Here is a 14,176-nt window from a genome sequence, read left to right on the forward strand (position 1 = left end):
GGAAGGAGGTGGGGAGAAGCTGGGAGATGTAAAGGAAGGGGAAATCATGATCAGAATGTATTACGTGAGGGGGAAAAATCTATCTTTTCAATAAAAGGAAAAAAAATAACTCTGCTAACTGAAAAAGGGAAAAGGGTGATTTGGGCTCAAGTTTTTATGCAAATTTAGAGCAAACAGCTCCATGGCTTTGCACTGTATATGAGGTCAGTGGCAGAGGGAGCTATTCACCACCCCAACTAGGAAGCAAAAAGCAAGAGACCTAGGCTCCATAACTCACTCTAAGGGCAGGCATCCCGTGGCCTATTGAGCCTCATTTCCAGAAGGTTCTCAACTGTGTGTCAACCCTGGGACTGAGCCTTTAAACATGTAGAGGGCAAGCATCAAAGCCAGACCAATAAGGATGAACTGGCTCGCAGTGTTTGGTTTAGTGGGATTTTTTGCTTATTTTGCTTTTTTTGTTTTTGTTTTGTTTTGTTTTTGTTTTTGTTTTTGGACAAGGTCTCATGTAACTCAGGCTGGCCTTGAATTTGTTGTATAACTGAGGATGACCTTAAATTCCTGATCTTCCTGCCTTCATCTTCTGAGTACTGACTGGGATTACAAGTTCATACCATCAAGTAGTCCACCAACTAGGCTACTTTGCCAGCTACTTTGCTAGGCTACTTTGACCTGTAGGGCACAAAGATATATATTTTTAAAAAAGAGGGAAGAGAGATGATAGATAGATAGATAGATAGATAGATAGAGATAGATTTTTTTTTTTTAATTTCTAGAAAAGGAAGAGTTCAGACGTGACATTGTGAGACAAGGAGTCTCCCAAGATGCCATTGAATTCATTTTCTGTTTAAAGCTGAGTTTGGTTAAAGCCCCATCTTGTTAATAGTGACAAGCTGCCTAAGCACATGCCTCTTGATCTCCATCCTTTAAAACACCAGGTGTTGTTTTCTCATTTGGAACTGTGACCATATCGCTAAAGCTCAGGTGTTGACTGTTCCCCAGGGCCTCCTGTATGTGTGATATTTATCTAGTTTCCTAGTCAAGAAGGTGCAGCTGCTTTCAGGCCACAGCAGAACAGGTTGAGAGGAGCCAACCAGACAAGTCTCTTTACAGATCCCAGATAACAAATTCTTGACATTTTAAAAGTTATTTATTTATTTATTTATTTTTCCAGAAAGGGAAGGGCTTTTGCTGGTATGTTTGAGAGATTGTTGTGTTGTGAAATAAAACGTTGTTTAGAAAGTTTGTTTTGTCAAATAAGCTCATGTAGGGTCCTAGAGATGAGTGTTTGGCTCATCTTTTTGGCTATATTTCTAAGCCTGTAGCTCACTGTCAATGTTACTTTAAATCCTTGTGTGGCAAAGATGCTAAGGAATAGGAAGCTGTATTTGGTATTATTTCTTTTCTCATCTGTTGCTTTCTCCCTGTACCCTTCTATCCACAAAGCTTTCTTTTCTTTTCTTTTCTTTTCTTTTCTTTTCTTTTCTTTTCTTTTCTTTTCTTTTCTTTCTTTCTTTCTTTCTTTCTTCCTTTCTTCCTTTCTTTCTTTCTTTCTTTCTTTCTTTCTTTCTTTCTTTCTTTTTAAGAGTTGAATAGAGTTTATTTAGGGCATGGAAAGGGGAGTTGAGAAGGGAGTAGAGACAGAGAGTGGGAGGGGGCAGGAAAAAGTGGAGAGAGAGGGGGAGGGGCAAGGGGAAAGAGGGAGAAAGGAGTCAGGGAGAGAAGAGAGTCAGGGAGAGAGAAGGGACAGAGCCAAAGATATAAGATGCTTGGGTAAATCCAGGCTCCTGTGATCTAAGTAAATCCATTGCCTCTAATTCAGCTAGCTAGTTGAGATGGTATGTTTTGAGGATTCATGAGTTGATAATACATGGAGTGTACTTAGATCAGTCTCAGCACATAGTAGGCACTCAAGTGCTAGCCATTATTGTTTACTGAGCCGTATTATTGTAAAGGAGACTGTTATTATCTGCAGAGTAGTCTTCTAAGAACTGATGCGATAGAAAGGAGATGGTGCACACACCACAGTGGGAGTTACCACTTACATAATAATCTTCGGGTTTGGGTGTGGCTCACTGTTTGAGTATAGTGTGTGTTTAGCAGGCACGAGACCCTGGGTTAAGTTCTGAAAACATTATCTTGCCTTCAGAACAAGCAGCAACAACAGAGTTGTTGTTATTTGTTGGTTTGTGTTTTGAGATAGGATCTTGTTATGTAGCCCAGACTGGCTTTGAACTTGTGGCAATTCCCTGCCTCAGTATCCTAAGTGATGGTATTATAGAAACCAGCTTTCACACCCAGCTGGGTGTATTAGAATTTTGAAATTATGCCAGGAAATTAGCACTTTGGCTTCTGCCCACCTCTTCATCCCGACCAGTGCTACACTGTCTTTCTTGTTCTGACTCTGATAACACTGGCTTCTTTCATTTCCCAGACTGCAAGCTCTGGGGAAAGGACACTTCCTTCTGTTTTTGCTCAGTGATGGAGCCTGGCCCCTTAAGGTGTCTGGCCTAGAGGCTGGAAGCAAAGCACAGACTTGAAGGACAAATTCAGACTTGGTTTTTGCTCTCTGACTTGAGTCATACATGCCTGCTTTGGCTGCTGCGACATCTGTTTCTCTCTCTGGCCTGAGCATGCCTCTTTTGTAGAGAAGCATTCCCTGATTGCCTCCTTTGAATTAACTGTCCCTTACATACTCCTCTACTACCAAGAACTAGAAAACTAGAACCTGAGGTGAGAAATTTAGGTTTCAGAAGCCCATACCATTACCACTCAGATCTCTCTCCCTTCTACCTGTGGATCAAGATCTAAGATTTTAGCCAGTGCTCCAGCATGCCTGCCTGCTTGCTGCCATGCTCCCCATCCTAATGGCCACAGACTATAACTTCTAGAACTGTGAGCCACCTCCCCCCAATCTCTTTTGTAAATTGTCTCTACACACCTACAGAAAAGTAACCAAGACACCATCAATAGGCTAATTTTTAAATCTGGGACTTCTATCTTTCATCTACCATTACCTTCTTACTATCTGGCATGGGTGTCTAGTCAGCGTCTCCATTTACATGGTCAACATTAGCTACCTTCCCCTTCTGCTTCTCCATCATTTCTCCAGTCCACCACTTTACAGTTTGAATCCAAAATGTAGGAAAGGGGAGCATGGCCTGTGTTGCAAGACCATGTCTCAAAACCAAATCAAACACCCAAAAAACTAGGCATACTGGCTTACACTTGTAATCCCAGTACTCAGAAGCCAGGAGCAAGATGCTCTGCAGAATGGAGGAGCCATGTCTAAAAAACAATAATACAACAATACAAAGCTGGGCATGGTGTCCCAAACCTGTGATTACAGCGTTTGGGAAGCAGAAGCAGGGGGATGACCAAAAGTTTTAGGCTAGTCTGATCTACACAGGGAGTGTTAGGCCAAGCAGAGCTACGCAGCACATTTGTATGTGTAGGGCTGGTTTGGTGGCTGGGCAGGTAAGGACTCCTGATGCTCTGATCACTAGGCATGTGCCATGACTTGAGTGCCCATACATGCCCACACTCATACACAAAACACAAATGGAACTTAAAGAAAGGAACAATGATAAGCACATAAAATAAACTGTTTCTATAACATTCTAAACCTCCTCCCTTCTCCTGTCTTCTCCCACTCTGATCTAGGACAAACCTAAGGTATTTCCTGCATGAAGGACGATCTGACTGACCTCTCAATCTACATTTATTTCATAGCCATCTCTCTGCTCAGAGCAGCCTCACATACCCACTAAAAGATCTTGTCACTCTGTTTAAAATTTCCTAAAGGATCATAGAACTAAACTATTTGAAAAAAGAAGCACGAGCTGGAGAGATGGCTCAGTGGTTAGAACATAGGTTGCTCTTCCAAAGGACCAGAGTTCAATTCCCAGCAACTCCATGGCAGCTCTCAACTGTCTGTAACTCCAGTTCCAGGGAATCTGACATCTTTTCACAGACAAAACACTAATGTACATGGAATAGATGTGTGATTAGAACAGATGCATCCGTGAAGATATAAAATGGTTGGGAAATAATCACATTAACAAGATCATTATAATTAGATATTAAGCCCCAAACCACTATGGGATCCTGTTGCTCCATTGTTTTATATTGTCCAGTAAATATTTGATCCAAATGTCAAGAAGAAAGGTGAGGAGCAGTGGCTTGGTAGTTTGAAAAGACACTCAGCCCAGAGGCTACATGGAAGGAAAACAGCATATAAAGAGAGCTGACACCTTTAGTCACCAGGGAAATGCCAATTAAAACAAATTTCATCATCACTTTGCTTACCGTTGGTCCAACTTTCCATCATTTCTGAACCGGACTATAAATCTACATTATCTCTCTTGGTTTTGTTCTCATTTATTTCCATTAATTAACTTATTTATTTTACATCCCAATCGCTGCCCCACCCCTGTCACACAGTCATCCCCACATCCCCTCTCCTTAGAGGGCATGGAAGCCACTCTTCTGTCCCCTCCAGGCACATCAAGTCTCTGAAGGCCTAGAAGTATCCTTTCCCACTAAGGCCAGACAGGCACCAGTTTTAGGGACAGCCTCCACTCTAGTTGTTGGGGGACCCACATGAAGCTGGAGCTGCACATCTGATATATATATATATATATATATATATATATATATATATATATTTATATATTGTATGTGTGTGTGTGTGTGTGTGACTAGGTCCAGCCCTTGTATGCTCTTTGGTTGGTGGCTCAGTCTCTGGGAGCCCCCCAGGGATCCAGATTAGTTAACTCTGTTGGTCTTCCTGTGGAGTTCCTATCTCCTCTGGGGCCTTTGATCCTTCCCCCAACTCTTCCATAAGGCTTTCCAAGCTCCATCCAATGTTTGGCAGTGGGCCTCTGTATTTGTTTTAATTACTGGATGGAGCATCTCAGAGGACAGTTATGCTAGGCTCCTGTCTGCAAGCATAACAGACTATCATTAATAGTGTCAGGGATTGGTGTTTGCCTTTGGGATGAGTCTCTAATTGGGCTAGTTATTGGTTATTCTCTTAGTCTGAACTCCATCTTTGTCCCTGCATTTTTTATAGATAGAACATATTTTGGGTTAAAAGTTTTGTGGGGTTGGTGTCCTTATTCTTCCACTGGGGTTCCTGCCTGGGTACAGGAGGTGGCCACTTCAGGTTCCATATCCCTACTGCTAGGAGTTTCAGCTAAAGCCACCCCATAGACTCCTGGTAGCCTCTCCCATCCCAGGTCTCTGCCAATTCCTAGAGATGCCTTCACCCCCACCAGCTGCTGATTATTTTTTTTCTAAAGATTTATTTTATATACAGTATATAAGTACACCGTAGCTGTCTTCAGACACACCAGAAGAGGCCATCAGATCTCATTACAGATGGTTGTGAGCCACCATGTGGTTGCTGGGGATTGAACTCAGGACCTCTGGAAGAGCAGTCATTGCTCTTTACCGCTGCAGCTGCTGATTATTATTTTTGTTTTCCTTTAGAAAGTATTTTATTATCTATTGTGTGTGTGTGTGTGTGTGTGTGTGTGTGTGTGTGTGATGTACTCAAATGTGGAGTTAGAGAACAACTTGTGGGAATTGGTTTTTATTTTACTGACTGGGTTCTAGGATTTGAACTCAGGTCAGGCTTGGTGGCAAGGGCTTTCATCAGCTGAGCAATGCTCCTCCCACCACCACCATTGTAGCCCAGGCTCACCTTGAATTCTCAGCTATCCCTCTGCCTCAGCCTCCTAAGTGTGAGGTTTTTCTTCTATTTTTGTGTTTATTATAACAGAGTTTCCTTATCACAGATACATGACCCTGTTAAAAGACCTTGTCACATCTCTAGTTGAAGTGTCTTACCAGACCCTAGGCTTAAATATAAATGCTAGGCAGTTCAGTGAAAAAAAAAAAAGATGTCTTTTCAAACGAATGGATTGATTAAATGTGAATAAATAATAGATAACTTTGAATCATATGTGTCATATACAAAACAAACTCAAAATATACTAGACTTAGATATAAAATCTAAAATTATGAAACTTCTGTAAAAAATATGTGAGAAAAATCTTTGAGTTAGCAAAAGTTTCTTAGATTAGGCCCCAAACCATAAACCACATAAAAAGAAAGGTTGTTCAAATTGACTTAATGAAAAGCTAACACTGTCTCTTTAGAAGACACTATCCAGTGATTTAAATTGAATATTCTTGGTTGGCAGTTTCCTTCCCAAGTGCTCCAAAATGGAAGCAATATTCAGTGTATGTTTGTATGCTTGTGCACATGTATAGTATTCAGGCAGAGGCCAGAGGTTGATCTTGAGTGTCTTTTTCACCTGTGCTTTATTGTATATATTTAGAGGCAGAATCTCTCATCTGAACCTACAGCTTGCCAATTCTGTTAGTCCAGGCATTCAGCTTGCTCTGAAGATCCCATATTTACCTTGTCAGTTCCTGGATTAGAGGTAGGTCATGACAGCCACTTGATCTACGTTGTCTTAGTCAGTGTTCTATTTCTGCACAAACATCATGACCAAGAAGCAAGTTGGGGAGGAAAGGGCTTATTCAGCTTACACTTCCACATTGCTGTTAATCACCAAAGGAAGTCAGGACTGGAACTCAGGCAGGTCATGAAGCAGGAGTTGATGCAGGGAGGGATGTTTCTTACTGGCTTGATTCTCCTGGCTTGCTCAGCTTGCTCTCTTATAGAACCCAAGACTACCAGCTCAAGGATGGCCCCACCCACAATAGGCCCTCCTGCCTTGATCACTAATTGAGAAATGCCTTACAGCTGGATCTCATGGAGGCATTTCCTCAAGGGAGGTTCCTTTCTCTATGACTCCAGCTTGTGTCAAGTTGACACACAACACCAGCCAATCTGTAAGTGGATCTGAACTCCAATTCTCATGCCTGCAGAACAGTTTGCTCCCTGAGACATCTCCTTAGTCCTCCACCTGGCTTACATACTGGCTAGACTGGCTTGCCAGGGATCTTACAGGCATCACCAAAATGTTCAGCCTTCTGTGTTGGCGCTGGAGGTTTAAAGTCAGGTTCTCCTGTGGGGAATTGCAGGCTGGTCTCCAGTTGAGCTGAGGTCTGAACCGCGTGAAGGGTGATAATTCACCTACATGACATGGTAGTCGTTCCCTCATGCTCCTGGAACTCTGGCTCCTGCCTAAGTTACCGCCCTCCACAGCCCTCACAAGAGAGGCATGGCTAGAAGTAATGTAGGCAATGGCCCAAGCTTCTGGCCTTCAGACTAAACTCCTCCCCAGTTACCTAGCAACAGTGAAGACCATAAAAAGGGCTGTTCAGACCCACTCGCTCTCTTATGCTCTTACTTCTCACTCTCTTACTTGTCTCCCTCTTACCCTTCACTCTCACCCTCTCTCCTCTTTGTCTTTTCTCCTCTTTTCCTCTTTCTTTCTCTTTAGCTCTCTCTCTCTCTCTTTCTCCTACCTTCTCTCTTTCCCCCTGCCTTTCTATAATAAAGCTCTAAAACCATAGAGAGTCTCTGCTCATCAAGATCCACTGCACTCACTCTGGTCAGTGTTGGGAACCTCTTCCCTCATCCCTCTCTCCTATAACCCTGGTGGCTTTAGCAAAGTAGCTCCAAGGTTTCCAGGTAGGGCTGCCCCTTGGCCACCCCCTGAAGAGCGGGTCAGAGGCTTGGATGCCCATCCAGGGATGAGTGGAAAGTGTATGGCAGCTCTCCCATGCCTGACAGACCAAAGAATAGGTGAAACTCTGGTGGTGTATGGGTCTCTCCTCCCCTCACTTCTCCAGGGCCCCCCTTTTAGTTCCCAACTTGTGAGGCAATCTACTAATTGAATGTACCTGATAGTTTATGTCAAGTTGACACAAGCGAGTCATCAGAGAGGAGGGAGCCTCAATAGAGAAAATACCTACATAAGATCAAGGTGTAGGGGCTGGTGAGATGGCTCAGTGGGTAAGAGCACCCGACTGCTCTTCCAAAGGTCTGGAGTTCAAATCCCAGCAACCACATGGTGGCTCACAACCATCCGTAAGGAGATCTGACTCCCTCTTCTGGAGTGTCTGAAGACAGCTACAGTGTACTTACATATAATAAATAAATAAATAAATCTTTAAAAAAAAATCAAGGTGTAGACAAGCCTGTGGGGGCATTTCCTTAATTAGTGATTCATTAGGGGGTGCCCAGCCCATTTTGGATGGGATCATTTCTGGGCTGATAGTCCTCAGGTCCTGCCTCAGGTCCCTGCTCTGTTTGGATTCCTGTCTTGACTTCATTTGCTGATGAACAACTATATGGAAGTGTAAGCCAAATAAACCCTTTCCTCCCTGAGTCGTGGTGTTTCATCATAGTGATAGTAACCCTAATAAGACACTGAGCCATCTCCCCTGCTCTCCTAGAGGACTTTTTATTTAAGCTCTATCCCACTCAACATTTTCATCAATGACTTGTATGAAGTTGAAGAACATATACTTATGGAACCAAATAGAAAGCAGTTTGCTCTTGTTTGGATACAGAATGTTCCTCGGGGGTCTATATGCTAAAGGTTTATTCACTAGGCTGGTTGCTAACAGTACATGGTGGGAGGCCTTCCAATTACTGAGGGCATATTCTCAAAGGAAACAGTGGGACCCCAGCTCCCCTCTTCCTCCCCTTCACACTCTGGCCATCAGGTGTACTGCTTTGTTGTATAATGTTCCTGCTGTGCTGCTAACCTGCCACCAGAGGCCTAATACAATGTGTTATCTGTAGTCATGGCCTGACACCTCAAAACTGTGAGCCACAATAAGCTTCAAACTAACACATACCTTAGTATCCTCAATACAAGGAAATGGTGAACCCCAAGAAATTCAGGAATAAATACTTTGAAAAATTATTTTTAGAAAGGATCTCATGTTGCCTAAGTTGGCTTCAAACTCATCATGTAGCCAAAGGTGATCTTGAACTTATAATCCTCCTGCCTCCTCCTTAGTTCTGGGATTCTAGGCAGGTGCCATCATATCCAATTTTGTTTGGTGCTGGGGATCGAGCATAAGACCTTGTGCTTACTAGGTAAGCATTTCACTAACCAAGACCCAGGCCAGGAATATACAACTTTGAATGATGAATGTGGTGGCTGGAGAGAGGTTTCTGTGGCTGCCTACTTGCTGCTCTTGCAGAGGACCCAGATTCAGTTCCCGGCACCCACATGGTGGCTCACAATCAACTGCTTGCTACTCCAGTTCTAGTGGACCCAATACCCTTTTTTTGGGGGGGGGGACTTTGGGGGGTAGTAGGTTATTGTTGGAATTTCCAACCCCAATAAGCCCATATAAAAATATATAATCCAGTTATTTTAAACTATAAGCCTAGATTGGGCAGATATAACACTATACCAACTTATTCCCCAGCTATAAGACCCCCCCCCCACTTGCAGTTTCTCCTGGTCATGTGGTTTTGGTCCATCATGGTTTCCTCTTCCTCTATCCTCTCTCCTTCCTCTCTTGTCCTCTTCTCTTTCTCTACCTGCTCCCACTCTCAAACCTCCAGTTCCATCTTTCACCTCCACTGCCTAATCATGGGCTCTAGCCTTTACTGACCAATTAAAATGGAGAGAAGGTTCACATGAGATCATTCTGAATTCACAATGGACTGCTTGGCAGAGCCAACCACTCTTGAGGATACAAAATTAACATCAAAATACAAACAATATCAAAACAACCCACAACAGTAGGCATCCATGTGATATATATATATATATATATACACACACACACATATATATATATATATATATATATATACACATATATATATACACACACATATATATATATATATATATATATGTATATATATATATACACATTGCCCTCAGGCAAAACACTCATACATGTTTAAAAAATTTGTATATTGATTGTTTTCCACAGTAATTCATTCTGGTGAGTCCTAGAGTGCCTAAGTAGACTCTTGAAGGAGTCAATGCATTGAAGATTTCATTTTCCTTATAACTCAACAGAAAAATTAAATAAAAGTGCTTCAATGTAAACATCTAAACTCCCAGGCTAACTCACCTCTATCCTTGTGGTTTGCTTCTCAGGCATAAGCTCCCTGCCCACCACCTCCGGTATACTGAAGTGTCGGTTTTCTAACCAGACCACAGGAACACTAAAGTCAAAAGAGCAGGACCTGATTTTCAGGAAGCCAGTGTGAACGCCAAATGAAAGAGTCCAGAAACAGATATTACCATTATCACTAGAAAGTGAAACTAGTGCAAAAAACCAGAAACTTTTCTGCTTTCTAAGCCTCCCTTCCCTTTCCAGGTCTTTTGCTCTGTGTTCCTGCAGTATGCACATAGTTTCTTACCTCTAACACCTTTCTTCAACCGCTGACTCTGCTGTTGTGTTGGTGCTCAAGATTTCTGTGCTGCCACCTCTTGTACTCTAGATTTTTCCCATCTTTTAATTCTTAAACTGGACTTTAACTGGACTTTGTGTCCTCGTCTTGGATTTTTTCTGAGGATGGTGTCAATGTAGGATGTCACTTCCGGATTTCTTCTGAGGATCACTGACTCACCGTGACTCTACTTCACTCAGATGACAAGCTCCAGAGATATAGAGACCATTGGCAAATGGCTGTTTTATGCTCTGGATCATTGCTATCAGTTGTCTTATTGTCTTTAAATAGACCCTTCTCTGAGGTACTGTGTGTACTGCCTCTCCATCATTTCCAAGTAGTTAAGACCTAAGAGGAGCTAGGGTGAGCTCTAAGAGGGGGTATGAGAGGCTAGACTCCCTGGTAGACAGATAAGTGGCCATAGTTTCCAAACAAATAACAAAAAACCAAAACCCAGAGAGACAAGGGAAATGATCTCTGATGACAAAGACTTGTTGGAATCTGGACTTATATTTTGCTTGAATAAAATGCCTGATCACTGGTTAAGAGTACTGGCTGTTCTTCCAGAGAGCCGGAGTTCAATTCCCAGCAACCACATAACCTTCTATAATGGAGATGGAGTCTGATGTCCTCTTCTATCATGTAGACATATAGGAAGACAGAATATTCATACACATAAACAAATAAACCTTTAAAAAATCCATAGTTGAACGGACACTATTCTTTCTAGAGACAAGAAAAATCAGTCTTTTCCTGGTTTATCCAATGGAAAATTATAAGTTCCAGGCAGTTCTTTTTTTTTGGTTTTTCGATACAGGGTTTCTCTGTGTAGCCCTGGCTGTCCTGGAACTCATTCTGTAGACCAGGCTGGCCTTGAACTCAGAAATCCACCTGTCTCTGCCTCCCAAGTGCTGGGATTAAAGGCATATGCCACCACCGCCCAGCCAGGCAGTTCTTGAAGGGACTGTAGATACACATGATTGCTTTCAAGTCCAGGTACCTTTCCAAATTCATTAAGTACTGGAACTGATGTTGGTATCCCAGAGAAGCTAGTGTTTCTGTGCTTGGCATTCCATTATTCATCAATTATTCATCTGAGATAAACAAAGCTAGACATGAATGTGGGGTTGAAGGTATATTTTCAGCTCCCCAAAATGAACTAAAGAGAACAGCATGGGTGAGACAGAGCAGTTTATAGTGGGAACATCGTAGAGCACGGGATTTCCACAGAGGCAACTCTCTTGACCCAAAGAGATGGCTCAGCAGGTGAAGTGTTTGCTACACAAGCCTGAGTTCCCTGGAGTTCACATAAAGGTTGAATGAGAGGGTGAAATTGTACAGATTGTCTTCTGACCTCTACACTGCTGCTAAGGTAAGAGTAGGCCATAAACCCATACACACACACACACACACACACACACACACACACACACACAAACGAGGGAGAGGAGAAGGGGGAGGGGGAAGGGGGGAGGGAGAGGGAGAGGGAGAGAGAGAGAGAGGGAGAGAGAGAAAAGCTCAGTATCTGGTTGATACTTCCTTTGCAGCTGTTGTATTTTTCATGTAGGATGCAAGATGAATGCTGTCTCCCAGAACAGCACCTTAGGCTTTGTATCTACAAAAGTATTTTTTAGGGAATTGAATGAAAAAGCTCCAGAAAGTTTAGAGTACTAAACTAGCTTATGCTTAAAAATGCAAACTATTATTATACTGCCATCATTGTCATCAGTGTCGCCTGGCTCCATTATTCCATCATTCTTTGTGTGCAAGCAGTACCTCTTCCATGGCAGGTCCAGGCCAGCGACTGGGGTGGAGGCATGGTGTCATGGGAATGTCACCATGTGAAATGGGAATGTTTCAGTCCAGGTCCGGGATAAAAACAATGCTAGGTCTATAGAGGACATGAACATCCTCTTTAGTTTTTTAAATCAAAGATTAAAAAAAAATCATTTATGTGAATCTCTGTGTATAAATGTTTCGGTGTATATCTGTGGAGGTCAGGAGAGGGCACAGATTTCCTGGAGCTGGAGGTACAGGCAGTTGTGAGCTACGCTGCACGGGGTTGAGAACTAGCCAGAAACTTAACTGTGTTCCATCTCTGGAGCATGCACTATGGACAGAGAGAACTGACTCCTGTGAGTTGTTCTCTGTCAGCATATGTGCTGTGGAAAGCTTTCTTTCTCTCCCTCCTTCCTTCCTGCTCCCTACCATAAAAGTGGAAATATGTAATAAGTTTCATTTCAAACTGCCTCATGTTTCATCTTCGAATTGCCCTTTCTAGACAAATAAATTAAATTAAATAAGATTAAAAAAGAGTTAATATGCTTCCCTTAGGCCTGTACTTCAAGAGGCCTTTCTGTTGGATCACAATATACACGAGCAAATAATGACCTCAGGTGTTCATTTAACTCCTGTAATAATGCACAAAGAGAACCCTAGAGTGTCTGAGAAAATCTCTACAAGCCTACAACTATATAAGGATGAAGAAATTGGCTTATGAATATGGATAGAGACCTTGGGCTTCAGCTCTGTTTCCAAATGACCAATTTGCAGCACCTCTTTCCTCTCCTAGAAAGACTAAGAAAACAATGCATGTTAAACAAGTTTGTCCAGGATTCAAGGCCAAAGTTCTATCTGCAGGGAGTGTAGATACTGTTGTTAGCAGAATTCAGTGGTAGAAGGGTCATTGAGAAGGCTCTGTGGGTAAAGCACCTGAAAGCAAAGGCCTGACAACCTGAGTTTAATCCCTGCATGCAGGTGTGAATCCAGATGCAGTGGGTGTGTGCATCTGTGATCTCAGACTTCCTATAGGGAGTTTCTTAGTTAGAGTTTCCATTGCAGGGAAGAGATACCATGACCAAGGTGACTTTTATAAAGGACAACATTTAATTGGAACTGGCTTACAGGTTCAGAGGTTCAAGCATCAAGGCAGGAAGCATGGCAGTGTCTAGGGAGTCATGATGTGAGAGGAGCCAAGAGTTCTACATTTTGATTGGAAGGCAGCCAGGAGAAGAAGGGCTCTCATGTGGCTAGGAGGAGGGTTTCTAAGTCCATCCCCACAGTGACACACTTCTTCTAAGGTCACACCTACTCCAACAAGGCCATACCTCCTAATAGTACCACTCTCTGGGCTCAAACCATCACAGGGAGACAGATGAGACAACCAGTGGAAGCCTGTGTGCAAGTTAGTTTGTTGGGAAGTAGGAGAAGCAACAGGACAGATTCTGTCTCAATAGGCAGGAGGTGAAGACCAGCTCTTGAACTGATCCTTTGACTTTGATGTGAACATCATCAGATTTGCATAATTGCATTCTCTCTCTCCCTCTTCCACTTTCATCTCTGCCTCTCACACACAGAAATAAGAATTTTAAAAATCTACTGGGAAAAAAAATTCCTTAGTAAAAGAAATATAGGGTGCAAGAGCAAGTACAATACAGCAACTTCCTCCCTTTTTCCCTCTCTCCCTCTTCTCCCTCTATTGATTCTTTGTGAATTTCACATCATGAAGCCCAATCCCATGCATCTCCCATTTCCTCATATCTGCCCTCTGCCCCAAAATAACAAAAACAACAAAAGCCATCTCGTCATGAAAGCTGCAGTGTGCCACAGTGTGTCCCACAGTACACACTTTGCCCAAACAGCTTTACTGACAAATGTTCATTGCAATGAGTCTTTGGTTTGAAGCCTCTGGGTTCTGCTACACTATCAATACTTCATTCTCACTGAGCTCTTTTGTCTCTATCCGAGTCCATAAGTCAATTTCTTCATCCCATTTTTCCCGTATCATGGAGATCCTGCAGCTTTGGATTTGCAGAACCAGCCCCTT

The sequence above is a fragment of the Mus caroli genome, unplaced genomic scaffold, assembly GCF_978045245.1.
Source record: "Mus caroli unplaced genomic scaffold, Mus_caroli_1 scaffold_11, whole genome shotgun sequence".
Classification (NCBI taxonomy): domain Eukaryota; kingdom Metazoa; phylum Chordata; class Mammalia; order Rodentia; family Muridae; genus Mus; species Mus caroli.